The 17,608-nt window shown below is 52.4% G+C and overlaps 1 protein-coding gene across 3 annotated transcripts in view; it reads left to right on the top strand.

Annotated features, from left to right (window-relative positions):
* Positions 1-9,374: 9,374 nt before the first annotated feature.
* The window catches only part of COQ8A (coenzyme Q8A), a 40,463-nt gene continuing 32,229 nt past the window's right edge, over positions 9,375-17,608 (top strand). For 2 of the 3 annotated variants that reach the window (XM_045453239.1, XM_045453240.1), the window contains exon 1: positions 9,375-9,501. The gene's annotated coding sequence lies outside the window, so the exon portion shown is untranslated. The remainder of the gene's footprint in view (positions 9,502-17,608) is intronic. The other variant, XM_045453238.1, reaches the window with a different exon arrangement.

The raw sequence follows: 17,608 nt of genomic DNA, 5'->3' as shown, positions 1-17,608 counted from the left end.
CCTGAGCTGAAATCAAGAGTCTGATGCTGAAGAGCCACCCAGGTGCCCTGCAATTTTTGTTTTTAAGTATAAGAGGTACTTTCTGGGTGCAAGGCACTATGGGAGATGTCGAGATACACAGTTTACAATGTATTTGAAATAGAAAGATGAGCTGGCTAAGAACTAAATTACACCATTAGGTGTAATGTTGACAAGAATATTCGCGTGCTAAAACCAAGTACCGTAAAAGTGAAGGAGACAGACTGCATCTGGCTGAGGGGACCAGAGAGGCATCACGTAGCGAGTAACATTGGAATCGGGTCTCAAAGAGTGAGTAGGAGCCTAAGGCTTGCAGGTGTGCGGGGAGGCCATTGGAGGGAGGGCAGTGGTGAGAGCAAAGCCCCAGAGGCAGAGAGCCCAGGAGAGGGGCAGCCCAGATTCGAGAAGTTGCTGCCGAGTCAGGAAATGTTAGCCCAGTCCAGAGAGATCCCGATCAGGTGACACCTGAAGAGGTAGGAACTTACCCCCAAAGTCAGGGTGCAGGATGATCCTGCCTCGTATTTTCCCCCCGTAAAGAACTGGCTTGGGGGCCCCTGGGGGGCTCAGTCAATTGAGCGTCTGACTCTTGATTTCAGCTCCGGTCTTGATCTCACAGTTCGTGAGTTTGAGCCCTGCATCAGGCTCTGTGCTGACAGTGCGGATCCTGCTTGGGATTCTCTCTCTCCCACACCCCTCCCCTTCCCCTGCTTGTGCTCTCTCTTTCTCTCTCTCTCTCAAAAAAAAAGAAAAAGAACAACAAAACTGGCTTAATTTCCCCTTGGCCTTATTAGCAGGAAGTTTAGTATCTGTTTGAAACCCAGAGGCTTCCACAGCCCCAAAGTAGGGGGCCGCAGTCAGTCTGACCTTCAGATGCAAGCAGGGACCACTGGTCTCTGGTCTGGCCATCATAGGAGTGAGTCCCCAGGTCTCTGTGACTCCTCAGGAAGGACAGCTGCATTTTGTCACTTTGACCTTGGAGAACAGTGCCCCTCACTGGTGGTCCAGAGCCATGACCTCAGAGCTCTGCCTTTCAGTTAAATTCATACCCACCCACTGCTCCCACTCTCCTCCCCCCCCCCCAACAGCTGCCCCAGGGACTCGGGGTAAGAGGTAGTTTGGGGGCACCCTCGTGGATGCGGACCTCCGGACCTCTGTCCTTCCCTGGGGTCCACAGCACCAGGAGGCCGGGAGCTTTTCCGTGTCAGCCACACCATCCCCAGCAACACGGTTATCCGCCCTCCCTTCTATGACTACCCCCCTGCACACCCTTTCCCCACCACATGCACACTCCTGGGAGACTTGGGGTGCAAAACTATGTTGCCCTGACCGAGGCTGTCACTTTCACTGCCACAGAAAAAGAAAATAGAACCCAAAGTTCAGTCCCCAGAGGGACATTCTGCCTTACCCAGACTAGTGGGTTCATACATCTTGTCTCTTCCAGCCAGGGGATTGCTTGTCCCACCCCAGGGGGCCAGGCTCTCTCTGTTCTTTTACTGAAAGTTCACGTGAGGATGCCCGGGTGGCTCAGTTGGTTAAGTGTCCGACTCTCGATTTCTGCGCAGGTCACGATCTCGCAGTTTGTGAGTTCGAGCCCGCATTGGGCTCTGCGCTGACGGTGCCGTGCCTGCTGGAATTCTCTCTCTCTTCCTCTCTCTCTGCCCCTTCAGCGTACTCTCTCTCTTTCTCTCTCTCTCTCAAAATAAAAAAATAAACTTAAAAAAAAAAGTTCACATTGACTTTCAACCTCCGTGGTCATTGGCAAAATAGAGTCATGTGTATGCCCTTGGGCTGTCCCCACCTTCCAGCTGGAGTTCTTTTCCTTGTAGGCCTCCTCCCTTTCACAACCCTGCTGTCTCAACCCTGGTTCTGTTGGTCTCAGTGGGATGTGGTGCAAGAGACAGACACACGGTTAGGCTCCGCTCCTGGCTTCCAGTGCCCAGCATGCTGCTGCTTCTCTAGGCTATGAACTTGGGGCGCAAATCTGGAAACTACTCTAAATACAAGTGAATTAAAAAAAAAAAGTTTTAAAGTATCCAGTGATTGAGGGAGGACAGAGTCAAATACACACTCAGTGGGGTGCCTGGGTGGCTCCGTTGGTGAAGCGTCTGACTCTGGCTCAGGTCATGATCTCACGGCTTGTGGGTTCGAGCCCCGCGTTGGGCTCTGTGCTGACAGCTCAGAGCCTGGAGCCTGCTTCGGATTCTGTGTCTCCATCTCTCTCTCTGCCCCTCCCCTGCTCATGCTCTGTCTCTCAAAAATAAATAAATACTAAAAAAAAAAAAAAAAAAAAAAAAAAAAAATCTTAAAAAAAAAATACACACTCAGCGACCAGAATGGCTTTCCACACAAACTCGAGAATATAAGGACAAGAGAATGGATTACCTACCCTTTTTGGATCAAGAGAATGCTACTTTTCAGTTCCTGTCCTATAATGAGCTATTTCTCCTTAACAGAATCAACTTAGGGAGGGACCTGGGTGGCTCAGTTGGTTGAGTGGCTGACTCTTGATTTAGGCTCAGGCCATGATCCCAGGGCTGTGGGATCGAGCCCCACATTGGACTCTGTGCTGAGTGTGGAGTTTGCTTAAGATTCTCTCTCTCTCTCTCTCTCTCTCTCTCTCTCTCTCTCTCTCTCTCCCCCTTTGCCCCTCTTGCACTCCCTCTCTCAAGAGAAAACAAAAACCAGAACCATTGCTTTGGTCAAGGTGGGGGTGATTGGGAAGAGGTCATAGAGGAACATTTTGGAGGAAAAAATTTTGTTCTACGTTTTAATTGGAGTGTTAGTTACAGGATATATATACATGATATATATTACATGATGTAAAAACTCGTGAACCATAGACTTAAGATCTGTGCATTTTACTGCATGTGAACTAGATCTCAATTTGAAAATAGAAATATATCAAACCGATGATTAGCCTTCCTTGGCTAATGTCCACATGTTACGGTGCATTGACAAGAAATTAATCTGGAAAAAGAAAAATAATACCCTACTGTGAAGTCAGACGTGTGCTGTGAGTACAGGCTGAGGGAAATGGAGAGAAGGGAGCAGACATGGTTAATGCAGTGGGCTGGGCCGTCTCCAGTTGTGGGGAGTCGAATCTCTCCCTTAATGCAGTTAATCGCTTCTAATTGTGCAGCCAGCTAATTACAGTCATTAGTGTTGCCTTCGTTGAACAGGCTTGGAGATTCCTTGAAGTCATTCTTTTCGCAGGACTGGGTTGGATTTTCCCAAGTCTGGAGACCTCAGGTTGTGGCCTGTCAGGCTGTATCTGTGGTGCTCCAGAAATGACCTGTTTTCACCACTGGGTGTTTGGGGGGGAGGGGGGATGTGATTAATCTTGGAGTCCATGAGTCATGCATGTCAGGCCTCTGAGCACAGCAAGGGCACTCGTGGTGGGCTCTCTACTGGCACGGGACTCTCTGCCCGCCAACCCAGCCTCACCTAGGTCCAGGCTAATTGCATTTTGAAAACAGGATTATTCACCGCAGCACTGTTTGAAATGCCAAAAGAGTAGAGACAGTCTGCACAGCCATCGGTTGGAGACTCGTTAAATTAGGGCTTGTCCGCATAATGTAATACTGAAAAATGAGCGAGGATGGTTCTCTGTGTGCAAATTTGGAAAGTTTCAGGCTGGTCAATGAAAAAACCAACAGAGCGTATAATCTGTATAAAATACGAGTGTGTGTCTTTGCCCGTATACATAAAGAAGCATTGAAAAGGCGTAAGGAACGGAATTGCAGTGGTCACATGTGTGGGGGTGGGGGGAGGGGTCACTGGGGTTGGGAATTGGGCAGAAGAGAGATGGAGTGGGGTAGACTTTTCACTGAAAATCTTTCAAAAATAGTTTTGTTTTTTTTTAATTGTGTATTTATTTTTGAGACAGAGAGAGACAGAGCATGAATGGGGGAGGAGCAGAGAGAGAGAGAGACACAGAATCCAAAGCAGGCTCCAGGCTCTGAGCTGTCAGCCCAGAGCCTGATGCGGGGCTTGAACTCACGGACCGTGAGATGGTGACCTGAGCCGAAGTCAGACGCTTAACCGACTGAGCCACCCAGGCACCCCACAAAAATAGTTTTTTCAAAGTCATGTGAATATATTACCCAGTGGAAGATTGGAATAATTAAAAGCTCAGAAGTTTTTTATATATTTTTTATTTTTTATTTAAAAAAAAAAAATTTTTTTTAATGTTTATTTATTTTGAGACAGAGAGAGACAGAGTATGAATGGGGGAGGGTCAGAGAGAGAGTGAGACACAGAATTGGAAGCAGGCTCCAGGCTCCGAGCCATCAGCCCAGAGCCCGACGCGGGGCTCGAACTCACGAACGTGAGATCGTGACCTGAGCTGAAGTCGGACGCTCAACCGACTGAGCCACCCAGGCGTCCCTATATTTATTTTTGAGAGAGAGAGAAAGACAGACAGACAGACAGAGGATCCGAAGCAGGCTTTGTGTTGACAGCAGAGAGTCCAATGTGGAGCTCAAACTCATGAACCACAAGATCATGACCTGAGTGGAAACCAGACAGTCAGACACTTACCCAACTGAGCCACCCAGGCACCCCACATTTTGAGTTGTTTTTAATTTTGGCCACATGTTGTTTAATTTATACCCCAATGTCCCAGGAATTGGCAAAGATTCTTTGCTTGACCAAACTTGAGTCCAGCTCCTGAACCTTCTCCTAGGCCCATCTGTGCACTTCTGTGTAAGATAATCTGGTTTTAGCAAGAACCCTGCTGAGTCAGGGCTGTGCACGTGCTCAGGAAAGGCCCGAGAAGGCCCCAACATCTCACTTCTGACTGACTGTGAGGCTCTGCACTAGCAGGAAGTTAGGGGAAGGTAGAGTTGTCAACTGCCCAGCTCAGTGCTGAAGGCATGCCCCAACACACACACAGTCCGTCAGTGGTGGCTGGAGGTATTGTTGGTTCCAGACACTCAAGGAAATCTCTGTCTTACCATTAGCTAGTCACTAAGGTAACTGAGTAGAGACTTTGGTGGCTACATGCAACAAAATCAGACTTCATAGAATTAGTTTCCAAAAGTCATTAAACAAACAACAACAACTACAATAAGCAGCAGCGAAAAACAAACCCGGGGTGTAAAGGAGAATCTGATTTCTAGAGATGCCACCTTATATTATTTAAAATGCTCAGTTTTGGGGCGCCTGGGTGGCGCAGTCGGTTAAGCGTCCGACTTCAGCCAGGTCACGATCTCGCGGTCCGTGAGTTCGAGCCCCGCGTCGGGCTCTGGGCTGATGGCTCAGAGCCTGGAGCCTGTTTCCGATTCTGTGTCTCCCTCTCTCTCTGCCCCTCCCCCGTTCATGCTCTGTCTCTCTCTGTCCCAAAAATAAACGTTGAAAAAAAAAATGCTCAGTTTTTCATAAAAAAATTATGAGGCAGGCAAAGAAACAAGAAAGTATGGCCATGTATACGAAAAAAAGCAGTCCATAGAAGCATCGTAAATGTCCCAGACATGGTGCTTACTAGCCAAAGACTTTAACTCAGCTGTTTTAAATGTATTTAAAGAGCTAAATGAAACCAAGTCCAATGAATGAAATAAAAGTTTGAGAATAATGTCTCACTGAATGGGGGCAATCAATAAAAAGATAGAAATTATAAAAAATAATCAAATAGTAGTTCTACAGTTGAAAAAAAAAAACAGTAACTGAAATGAAAAATTCTTGGCTGGGGCTCCACAGCAGATTTGAGCAGGCAGGAGAAAGCATCCTGACTTGAAGAAAGGTCAATTCAGATGACGCACTTCGAAGAAAACAAGGGGAAAAGATTGAAGAAAAATGAACCCAGCTCCAGAAATCTGTGGAATGGCATCAAACATATCAACATACATATAATGGGAGTTCCAGAAGGAGAAGAGACAGGAAAGGGGATAGAAAGAATATTTTGTAAAAAATAATGGCAGAAAACATCCCAATTTTAATTAAAATCATTAATCTATATGTCCAAGAAGCACATCGAACTTCAAATAGAATAAACTCAGAGACAGGATAGACACCTAGACACATGGTAATCAAACTGTCAAAAGACAAAGACAATCCTGAGAACAGCAAGAAAGGAGCCACTCATCATGTACTTTTGTACCAAGGTCCTCAATAAGATCAGTTTCTCTCATCAGAAACCATGAAGCCCAGAAGGCTGTGACATGACAGATTTTAAAGTACTGAAGTGAAAAAAAAAAAAAGCAAGCAAGCAAGCAAGCCCTGTCAACTAAACATTTTATATCCAGCAAAACTATCCTCCAAAAAAAGATGAAGGAGAAATTAAGACATTTCCAGATGAACAAAAACCATTCATCACTAGCACATCTACCCTGTAAAACAATAAATGGTATCCTTGAGGCTAAAATGAAGGGACAGTAACTCGAATCCATATGAAGAAATAAAGAACCCTGGTAAAGGAAACTACATAGGTAAGTATAATAGGCAGGATAGGTATATTTTTTGTTTGTAACTCTTATTTTTTTCCTGATGTTAAAAAAAAAACCTACATAAAGCAATAATGATAAATCTGTGGGGATGGGCAGACAATGTATAAAAATGTAATTGTACTGGAGTGCCTGGGTGGCTCAGTTGGTTAAGCATCCGACTCTTGATTTTGGCTCAGGTCATGATCTCATGGTTTGTGAGTTCGAGCCCTGCATCAGGCTCTGTGTTCTGACAGTATTGAGCCTGCTTGGAATTCTTGCTCTCTCCCTCTCTCTGCCCCTCCCCTGCTCAGGCTGCACACTCTCTCTTTCTCTAAATAAATAAATAAACTTAAAAAAATGTAAGTGTACGGCAATAACAACACAGAAGGGGGAGAATGGAACTATATAGGAGCAAAGTTTTTGTATATTATTGAAACGAAGTTAGTATTAATTTGGACCAGAATATTAATTATACTCCAGCGCAACCACCAAGAAAAAAGGGCATGACCAACTTTGTCACATGCGACTGATAGTTTAAGATGAGCCCTGAGGATTGACTGGTTGGTTTGGCAACATTAACGTCACGGGTGCACAATTCTGGGGGATGGCAGGGGGGAAAGCTGACCAGGTTGGATCAGGTAGAATGGGAGAAAAGGAAGTAGAGAAAATGAATATAAAGAGTTTTGCTGAAAATGGGAGCAGAGAAATGGAGATGGGGTGAAGGGTGAGAGGCAGCTCAGCAGGTTTGCATGCTGGTGGGAAAGATTCAGAGTGGGGAAAAATTGGTAAGTGCCTTCTCTGTCTCTGTCATTAGGAAGATTTTTGGAGATCAGAGGGGGATTATTGGAGCATGATGCTTCTCACCCAAATGTCCCAGGCACTGGCATCTTTGGTTATTGGGAGAGTATGTATACATTGAATAATACTGTAGTAATATATCGCACCCGTTAGAAAACATGTACAAATTGGGGTGCCTGGGTGACTCAGTCGGTTAAGCATCTGACTTCAGCTCAGGTCATGATCTTACAGTTTGTGAGTTCGAGCCCCACATCAGGCTCTGTGCTGACAGCTCAGAGCCTGGAGCCTGCTTTGGATTCTGTGTCTCCCTCTCTCTCTTCCCCTGTCCCCACTCATGTTCTCTCTCTCTCTCGCTCTCTCTTGAAAATAGATACACATTTAAAAAAGGAATATTTGTGGATGTGCAAGTATTAAAAAAATGCACAAAATATAAATATTTAGAAGCTTAAGAAAAACTTGAAAAAATGTCTTGTTAATGAAGATGACATATTCTATAATCATTAATACTGCAAGACACTCAAGAGTGAGGTGCATAGGAAATGAAATCCGTATTTCAAATATCATCTCGCTAATTTCAAATTTTTTGGCTGTTTATCAGCTACAGTTCAGAGCCATCCTTGCTCTTGTGAAGGTTCATATGAACAGCAGTCATGACTTTTCTTGTCATGACTGTATTCATTGTTTTCTTGTTCTTCACCCGCCTGAATTAATTAATTAATTAATTACCTTATTTATAAGTAGGCTCCACACCCAATGTGGGGCTTGAACTCACCATCTTCAGATAGAGTTGGATGCTCTCCAGACTGAGCCAGCCAGGGGCCCCAACTTTTTTTTTTTTAATGTAAAGGTGCCAGGATATAAAAAGATACAAAGTAATATGAACCCCAATATATCCATTATTCTCCTTCCATGATTATCAACCCTTGCCCTACCCTGTCACATTTTGAAGCTAGTCCCCTACATTGTATTATTTTATCTGGAAATAATTCCGTGTGTATCTCTTCCGTGTGTGCAAGGAATCTTTGCAAAAAAACAACTACAATGTCATTATCATACCTTGAAATGTAATTTCCAGGAATCTTTAAGTTGCAGTAGTGGGGGAATCTGTTTTGCAGTAAACACACACACACACACACACACACACACCCATAGATCAGGAAAGAGAGAAATGCGTTTTTAACATAATAAGGCTGAGGTCATTTCGCAAGGAGTAAGGTCCAAATCATGTTAATGTGGCGGATTCCTTCTTTGCACAGACTAGCAGGGGACACATCTCTAGTAAACTAGATTGGGGGGCGGGGGGGGGGGCGGTCCCCTGACCCTAAGGACCGGGAGGGTGTCCCAGGCGGGCAGGGGTCCAGGAAGGGGGGCAGTGTGAGGGAGCAGGGTGGGAGGCAGCAGGGGGCACCTGTTGAAGACTTGACCCTTGGGGTTGACCTTTCTCTCCTGCTAAAGTCCAAGTTCCCAGTTCTTAGCCCTGTCCTGCTTGGGGCAGCTATGCCCCTCCCCATAACCCCCTAAGTCTCCTCGAAGTAAACTTTGTGTTTCAGGTGCAGAAGTGAGGGGGGACGGGGTCAGAATCTGGGCCGCGCCCTGCAGGATCCGCTCTCCTGGAGACGAAGCCCCCTCCCCGGGAAGAAGGGGCTCCTTCTTGGGGCCACGGGCCATACGGAACTGGGGAGCTACGTTCACCCCTGGATTTATTATGCCACCCCGCCCTCCACTCCGTGTGGACGGATGGGTTTTGATATTTTTCCAAAGACTTAAACGTTTATTCCCAAACAGTCTCACACTGGACCACCTTAGGCTTGGGTGACGGCCGAGGACAGCCGCAGTCCCGCTCTCGGGGGCCCTCGGGAAGGGGATCAGCCTGGCGAGGGGGCGCCCCGCGAGCTCCCGCCCGGAGCGGGGGTGCCTGCGGAGGGCGCGTCCCGGGGACACGCCCCCCCACCTTGCCCCGCGGCTCGGGCCGCCTAACTAGGGCAAAGGGCAGCACGGAGGGGGGTCGGGCGGGGCCTGAGCGGCGGGCGGCCTCCCATTGGCCTCCCTCTCTCCGCCCTCGATCCCGATTGGTCACGGTGTGAAGCCGGAGACGGCGGCGCGGCCAATGAGGGCGCCCGCGGGGCGGGGTCGCGGAGGCCCGGAGCACGGGCGCGGGCGAGTCGGTAAACAGATCCGGGGCGCGTGCGGCGCCGGCGCTGCGGCGGGCGAGCGCGCGGAGGCGGCGCGAAGGTGACCGCGGGGCCCCGCTTCCTGCCGCCGGGTAAGCCTGCGGCGCGTCCTGCTCGCCCTCCGCGCGGGCCCCTTCGGCGCCCTGCTGCAGGCCCGCGGCCTCCCCGCCGCGAGTTCCGCCTACCCCGGGCCCCGCTCGCGGCGCCTCCTGCCCTGGCGGGCCGCGGGGTCCCTGAGGCGCGCAGAGCAGTCCCGGTGGCCGCCCGGACGCCTGGCCGTCTCAGGCTCGTTCTCTTCACCCCCACCCCCCGTGCGCTGTGTCTCAGGGGCTCTGCGCGTCCCCGGCTGGAGGCTTGTGTCCGAACTTTGACCCCCTGGGCCCGGCCCAGCTGTTGGGTCTCACAGGTGGCGGCTGGCGGTGTACTTGGGAAAAGAGGCCCTTCTTGGTCCCTTCATCCGTTCGCTTCTCTGGGGCCCGTCCCCCTACTTCTCCAAGCACTGGGGATCCTGGGAGGGGTTTGGGCTACATTGCCCGCGCTGGTGCCTTTCCCCCGCCCCAGCAAGCCCCCCCACCCTGCCGCACCCTGCCCATTGCCTCCCCTTCCCCCCACTCTCCCGCGTGCCCTGAGGATGGGGGATGGAGCAAGGGCAAGTCCGGGTGCAGGTGCTTTCCACGTGGTTGAGAGATGCCAGCCTCCTGAAGGGCGACAGACTTCGGGCTGGGCTGGCTCTCAGCCTGCGCTGGAATCTACCCGTTGGAAAACTTGTGGCGCTCACTTGGCCCTTGGGTGTGCGTGACAGAGGACCGAAGAGCCGGGTCTGCCAAGCCCCACTGGTTGCCAGAGATCCGAGCGTGCATGATGCCAGCCCGCCAGTTGTCATGTTGTGGCTGGACAGGTCACCCCGCAGGAGGGCCCTTCCGAGAAGAGACAGGGCAGGTGCTGTTGGTTCACAGGACCAGCATCTTTAGGACTCTGGCGACAGCTCTGTATTTTGTTCAGCCTTGCAAAATAATGCAGGCAAAGCAGGGTTATTACGATTTTGGGCCTGACCTTGGGGAAGTGGAGGGCAAAGCGAAGCAGGTGGTCTGAGGACTTCCCTGTGTGAGGCGGGAAAACAGGGATTTTTACTCTTCAGACCGTTGACGTTCAGACCGGAGAGTTCTTTGTTGTGGGAGGGTTGACCCGTGCGTTGTAGGATGTATAACAGCATCCCAGCCTCTATCCACTATACAGATGCTGGTAGCACCCCCGCCCCCGCCAGTTGTGACAATCAGAAATCTCTCCAGCCGTTGGTTGCCACATTGTCTCCCCGGGGGCAGAATCGCCCTTGGTTGAGAACAATTGACGTGAGACTGTCACAAGAGTGTTCTCATGTCGCCAGTGTGCTCATGAAGCCTGCTGTTCCCTGCCTGTGAGTAGTTGGGGGGGTTTAGGCAAAGGGTCGTGTGGTCCCCGTGCCCTAAGCCACTGATGGAAGCCCTGTCAATTGGGCTTTAAAGGGGATTCCACACCTGCCCCTGGAGGAGTAGGAGGGAGGAGGGAGGAACGCACAGGCATTGACTTGTGCCTGCTGGGTGCAAGGCAGTGACTGGCTGGGTCCAGAGTGCAAAAGTGGAGGCTGGCGGTTTCTATCTTTGGGGGCTTTGCGAGACGGTGGGGGATAAGCATAGGAAATGACCGTGGGGCGGTTTGTACATGGTGAGCAAAACAAGTTTCAGCTTCTGAACCCTGCCAGAAAGGCCAACTCATGTAGCCACAAGTGGCGTTACCAGGGTGACACTTCAGTTATCTTGCGTGTTGTGATGTAGGAGGGGGCCGGCCCGTGTGCGCAGAGAGTAAGGAGCCACATTTCAAGCACGTGCGTGGGGATGTTAACGTGTGTTCCTCCACGAGAGACAGTGCAGCGTGGGCACATGTGTCCTTCGTAAAGTTCTTTTATGGTCGATCGAGGCGTCCGAGTCAAAGACGGTCATGTCGGGGAAAGATGCTTTTACTTCTGCGTGTAGATTTTGCCTTCAGGATAACCTGGAATTTCCATCCCGAAGTTCTAAGTGCCAAACCGATGGGGATGCAGAAAAGCTGAAAAGCAGTGATTATTGCATAGGGTGAGGAAAAACATCTCAAGTCTCCACCTCCCACAAATTTCCCTTTCTTGTTCATCGATCCTGGGGGGATGTGTCAGGATTTTCCCATAACGTTGTTTGGTCAGTTAGGCGGCGGCTGGGTGCCTTTTGTTGCCCGTAGAAAAGGATCTGGGCAGAGAGGTCACTTCTCCTTTCTCCACAAGAAGTTTAGAGAAGTCCAAACTTGGCAGGAGACTTTTCCGCCAAGAGCCACGGACAGTGAGTCATTATCTTTGCCAGTTGAAACAAGAGCCGTGTGCAAAATTAGACAGGAATATTTAGAGAGTTGTCTTGCTCTGACAGTGGCATCTGGAAATAGTTCGTGCATTCCTGCCGAATAACAGCCAGGAACTTGGGGCCCGTGGAAAAGAGAGAGTGCAGTGGGGAGCACAGGGGCCCCTTTTGTCAAGAGTTGTATCTACAAGAGGGACGACATCTGCCGATCCTGAGGCAGGGCCGGGACCCTGATGCATCTGGGGGCTTCTCCCTGCACTTTGCAAACCCGAGTGGGTACCCGCTGGTCTGTCGTAAGCGATATTGCTCGTTGTGCGGTTACAGACTCCTGAACCCTTGACCTTTTGCTTTGAGGTCAGGGGCCCATAGAATAAAGTCAGAAATGACCCTGGAAATGTCTTTTTATTTTTCATACTTGGGCGTGATTTGTTTTTAGTGTGTGCATGTGGAGAAGATTCACGGGAGAGCCGAGTGATTTTCGCTCAGATTGACATTTCAGGGTGTAACGTAACAGCGATTGTGTTCTTGTCCTGAGAGCCCTAGACTTGCATGTGTGTGTATGTGTGTGTGTGTTTTAAATGTCCTCCTATTCCCACCTGGGCTGGGGGAGAGGGGCTACATTTGGTCCACACCTGGAAAATCCTGTGTCCCTGCGGGTCAGTGCCCCTCCGTATCCTGTCCGTGAAGAAAAGCCCACCCTGCAATCTGGAATTTCCTCCTCATTGATTGGTTGACTGCCTTGCACCTGGTGTTGGGAATATCAAAGTGAACAGCACTTGGGTCCCTGACCACAGGGAACTTGTAGTAAGGGGGGTACAGATCCCATCTCATGGCCCTCCGTGTGGTTTAGATTAGGGGCTCTGGGGGGAAACTGTGAAGACTTTTTGGACAAGGAATGTTGGGGGAGGGCTCTGAGGATGAGCAGGGCATCCGCAGGAAGAGGCAGGAGTTTGAGGAGTCAGGGGTCAGTGCTTCCCAGACTCTCTGTGGCAAAGGACCAGGTTTTATTTTCCCTCAGTTTGTTTGAACGGTGCATGCAAAGCAGAGTAAACACATCACATGATGCTGTTGCTGTAGAAGTTTCTAGGCGCTCACTCCTCTTACTGCATGGAGCACGTTACCCGTCCAAGACTCCTGTTTGAGTAGCACCCGTGGCTCCCTGAGCAGGGGCCGTGGGGTGGGTGAGTGCAGGCTGGTGGGAACAGTTGGGATGAGCTCTCATGTTTCCTGTTGAAGCAGCCTCTGTCCTCCACCCTCACGATTTGGGTGAGCTTGGGTGAGTTGGATGAGTTTGGGTGAGTTGGGTGAGCTTGGGTGAGCTTGGTCAGCTTGGGTGAGCTTGGTGAGTTTGGGTGAGTTTGGTGAGTTTGGGTGAGTTGAGTGAGTTTTGTGAGTTTGGGTGAGTTTGGTGAGTTTGGGTGAGCTTAGGTGAATTTGGGTGAGTTGGGTGAGCTTGGGTGAGTTTGGTGAGCTGGGTGAGCTTGGGTGAGCTTGGGTGAGCTTGGGTGAGCTTGGGTGAGCTTGGGTGAATTTGGGTGAGTTGAGTGAGTTGGGTGAGTTTGGGTGAGTTTGGGTGAGTTTTAGTGAATTTGGGTGAATTGGGTGAGTTGGGTGAGCTTGGGTGAATTTGGGTGAGTTGGGTGAATTGGGTGAGTTGGGTGAGTTTGGGTGAATTTGGGTGAATTTGGGTGAGTTGGGTGAGTTTTGGTGAATTCGGGTGAATTGGGTGAGTTGGGTGAGCTTGGGTGAATTTGGTTGAGTTGGGTGAGCTTGGGTGAATTTGGGTGAGTTGGGTGAGCTTGGGTGAATTTGGGTGAGTTGGGTGAGCTTGGGTGAGTTTGGGTGAATTGGGTGAGTTGAGTGAGTTGGGTGAGTTTTGGTGAATTGGGTGAGTTGGGTGAGTTTGGGTGAATTTGGGTGAGTTGGGTGAGTTGAGTGAGTTGGGTGAGTTTTGGTGAATTTGGGTGAATTGGGTGAGTTGGGTGAGCTTGGGTGAATTTGGGTGAGTTGGGTGAGCTTGGGTGAGGCAGAGTGGTGCTTCCACACGTTTTATCTCAGCAGTGGGGTTGGGGCCAGGAGGGCTTGGTGTTACACTCCTGGCAATTTTCAGCTGACATTCAGCTCAGGCCAGAAAGGGTTGCCAAGCACTCCCGGTCATGAGTCCAGCTGCAGCCTAGGGGGCCCGGAGAGAGACAGAGACAGAGAGAGAGAGAGAGATCGCTTGCTGCCTTGGTGTGTGCACAGTCTGGGGCACATGGTGCAGGGCCCAGTGGGGTACCAGCCCTCTGCTGCGGGAGCCCAGGGTGGTGTGCAAGCTGGTTCTGCTGGAGAGGACTGGGAAAGTGCCTTCTGTGCCCGGACGCCTAGGTGCTTGGCCTGAAGGACGCGTGCGTTTTTGCCAGGAGAGAAAAGTTTGGAGGCTGAGGCAGGGACAAATGTCTGGCGGCCAGTGGGCATTGCCAGGGGGAGGGTGCCAGGTGGAAGCCAGGCCGGGAGCCCGGTGAGGCAGCTTGTGAGAAGCGAGGGCGGCGGGGTGGGGGAGGGGAGGTGCAATGCATAGGTTGAAGAGAATATAAATCTGTGCAGGTGGAGGTTCTAGATGAAGCGACTGGTTGGCCGCTGGCGGCTGAAGTTTCGGGAGGAGCTGTTTGGGGTGGATGGTGGCGTCACCGCTGAAAACAGAGTCTGCGGGAGGAGGGGCAGCTGGTTTAGGGAAGGCGGTGATGACGGTTCCAGACACAAAGCGGTTGAGGTTCCTGTGGACTCAACTGCTCTTTGCTCGAAGATATAGTTTGTGTGCAATAGGCTCACCTTCCTCACGGGCTGTCGTGACACGCATAGAGTCACATAACTGTCACTGTGGTCAGGGTGTAGGACAGATGCGTCAGTGCCCACATTTCCCTGTGCCCCTTTGTCGGTGCCTGTGGGACTTGGGGGGATGATGTGGTGTGTGTGTGTAGCCGGGTCAGTTCTAGAACCAGCTCAGTGGTTGAGATGGCCCGGGCCGAGCGCAGGGATGCACAGACCTGGGCGAGCCCGGGGGATGGTGAGGGTTGGCGGGAGGCACGGGGGTGGGGTAGGACCAGGCCTGGGGACCCCCTGAGCTGGGTGGGAGGTGGAGGAGGGATCGGTGTAGGCTGCAGAGCTGGAGCGAAATGTGGGAGTGCATTGTGGGGACCAAGGAAGGGTTTCAGGGGACAGCGAGGGCCCGGTAGGAAACAGAGGGGAGTGGTGTTAGCTGAGCCAGGTGGCCTGAGGCATCCGGTGGCCGTGATGGCTGTGGAGAGTGTTGGGGGGAACTGGGGTCTGCTGAGCGAGAGGAGGCTGGGGGGGGGGGAACGGGAGGCAGTCAGCAGGGCAATCTTTATACTTGGCCCAAGAAGGCTGGGGGAGTGGGTTTGTGGACTTGAGCGGGACGGTTTCAGTGGAAGGAGAGAGTGAAGGCGACCACGGTCGTAGGCGGGGAGAGTGCTCGTGGAGGAAGGAGGGGGAGCTGGGCAGGGAGAGGGGGTCTGGGGGGTGGGAGATGTGGGCCGGGGCTCGCAGGCAGTGTCCGGGAAGCAGGGAGGCAGCTGCGGAGCGAGGGAGGCCCTGCGCCTGGTGGGAGGGGCCGGGGGTCCCCGGGTCACCTGAGGAGCAAGGCAGGCGGGTTGTGCCTCGTGCCCTCCGTCAGGGCCCCGCTCCTGCCCTCAGAGGAGGTGCTTGTTCTGCTGGGCTCGTGAGTGTGTGTGGTGTGTGTGTGAGTCACTTCAAGCGTGAGTGCATGCGTGTGAGTATGTGTGGATGTGAGTGCACGAGTGTGTGCATGCACGAGTGTGTTGGTGACCGTGTGTGTGGTGTGAGTGTGCACGCACGAGTGTGCACGTGTGACATGTGTGTGCACGTGCAAGTGTGTTGGTGACTGTGTGGTGTGAGAGTAAGAGTGTCACTTGGAGTGTGAGTACACACGTGTAAGTGTGGGTGTGAGCGCACATGTGTCCATGTGCAAGTGTCTTGTGGCTGTGTGTGGTGTGAGTGTGCATTCACAAGTGTGCACATGAATGCATGTGTGTGCATGTGCAAGTGTGTTGGTGACTGGTGAGAGTGTGTACACGAGTATGCATGTTTGTGAGTGCAACCACGAGTGTGTTTATGTGTGTGTTGGTGACTGCGTGTGGTGTGCGCATGCATGAATGTGCATGTGTGTGTGAGCGTGAGAGCACGAGTGTACACGTGTGTTGAGTGTGAGAGCATGTGTGTGCATGTGAGTGTGTTGGTGACTGGTATGAGTGCGTGTGCGCAAGTGTGCATGTGTGTGAGTGTGAGCATGGGAGTGTGCATGTGTGAGTGTTGGTGACCAAGTGTGGTGTGAGAGTGCGTGTGCACGAGTGTGCGTGTGAGTGCGAGAGCACATGAGTGTGTGCATGTGTGTGTTGGTGACTGTGGTGTGAGAGCACATACATGAGTGTGCATGGTGTGCGAGTCAGCACTTGAGTGTGCACGTGTGTTGGTGACTTGTGTGAGGGCACGTGCACGAGTGTGCATGTGTGAGTGCAAGCGCATGAGTGTGTGCGTGTAGGAGTGTGTTGGTAACTGGCACATGTCTGTGTGAGTGCGAGCACGAGGATGTGTGTTGGTGACTGTATGTGAGTGTGGTGTGAGTGCGCGTGCAGGAGTGCGAGTGGGTGTGGAGGAGAGGCAGGGCGGTGTGTCCCTCCTGGGCTCAGTACTCATGACCACAGTTGGGAGGAAGGGGACGCCCCTTCTGCCCCTGGGGGACGGCGGGTCCCGGCCCTGGCGCTTGCTCCGCCCCTCCAGGGCCTAGAAGGGTGGGCACCGGAGTCGTCCTGCGGTTACTCTTCCCAGACCCTGTCGCCCCTGGTTTTCAGAGCCGGCCTACGCTGAGCTGACCCGGGTCAGAGTTACTTCCTGCCTGGCCCTGCGCCGGGCGGGCTGGAGGGCGGAGGTCCCAGAGGTCCCAGCCCGTCGCCCTGCGCCCTGCAGGCGGTTACCATTTGGCAGGTGAAGCCCGTGGCTCTGGCTCGCGAGCGTGTTCACGGCCCACATTTGGGAAGCGTCCTATCGGCACCGCGTGGAGCCCAGCGATGGTGGGCCGGGCCCACCGTCTTCCTGCTTCCTTCTCGATTTCTCCTGAGCAAGGGGTGAGGCAAGACGGGAGCAGTCGGGCCCCCATCCTGCGCTGGCGCTACCCCTCCCGGGGCTCCAGTGCGCACCAGCAGCAGTCACCCTCCCCTCTGCCCCTCCCCTGCCCCCACCCTGCTAGACTGGGATGCCGCTGCTGCCAGCTGGGTGGCTGTGCCCGGGGGTTCCAGGGCGGTGGTCGACGTGGGTGTTTCCCCGTGTGCTTGATGACGGGTCTCCGCAAGTGAGGGGGAACCCGGTGCAGACCAGTGCCTGCCTCTGGGGGCGGAGGAGGCGCCAGACCCGGTGGGGAGTAGAGAACTGGGTGAGAGGGCTCCCCTCTGATGTGGGGAGGGAGATGGGACAGGGACACAGAGTCACACAGGCCTTCTGGAGGCCACCCGAGGCCATCAAGAGATGAGGGTGGGGGACGGCCCCCCTGCAGGGTTTGCCATTCTGTCAGGACGGGGAGGATTTGGGCAGAGCAGGTGGTATTCCAGGGGGAGGAGGAGAGAGCAGCACACGGAAGTAGGAAACTCTGTGTGTGTGCGTGTGTATGCACACACGTGTGTGCGTTGGGTCATCCTGGCAGACACCCTGGGGTGTCGGGAGCGACGGTGAGAGGTGAGGCTGGGAAGGTGCCTTGGGGTCTGCAGTGGAGGGACTGGGAGGCCAGGCCAGGGCCTGCGGCCTTACTCCTGCAGCCAGAGGAGAGGGG

This window comes from Leopardus geoffroyi, chromosome C3, assembly GCF_018350155.1.
Source record: "Leopardus geoffroyi isolate Oge1 chromosome C3, O.geoffroyi_Oge1_pat1.0, whole genome shotgun sequence".
Lineage (NCBI taxonomy): Eukaryota > Metazoa > Chordata > Mammalia > Carnivora > Felidae > Leopardus > Leopardus geoffroyi.
This window is presented reverse-complemented; position numbering and strand designations above follow the sequence as displayed.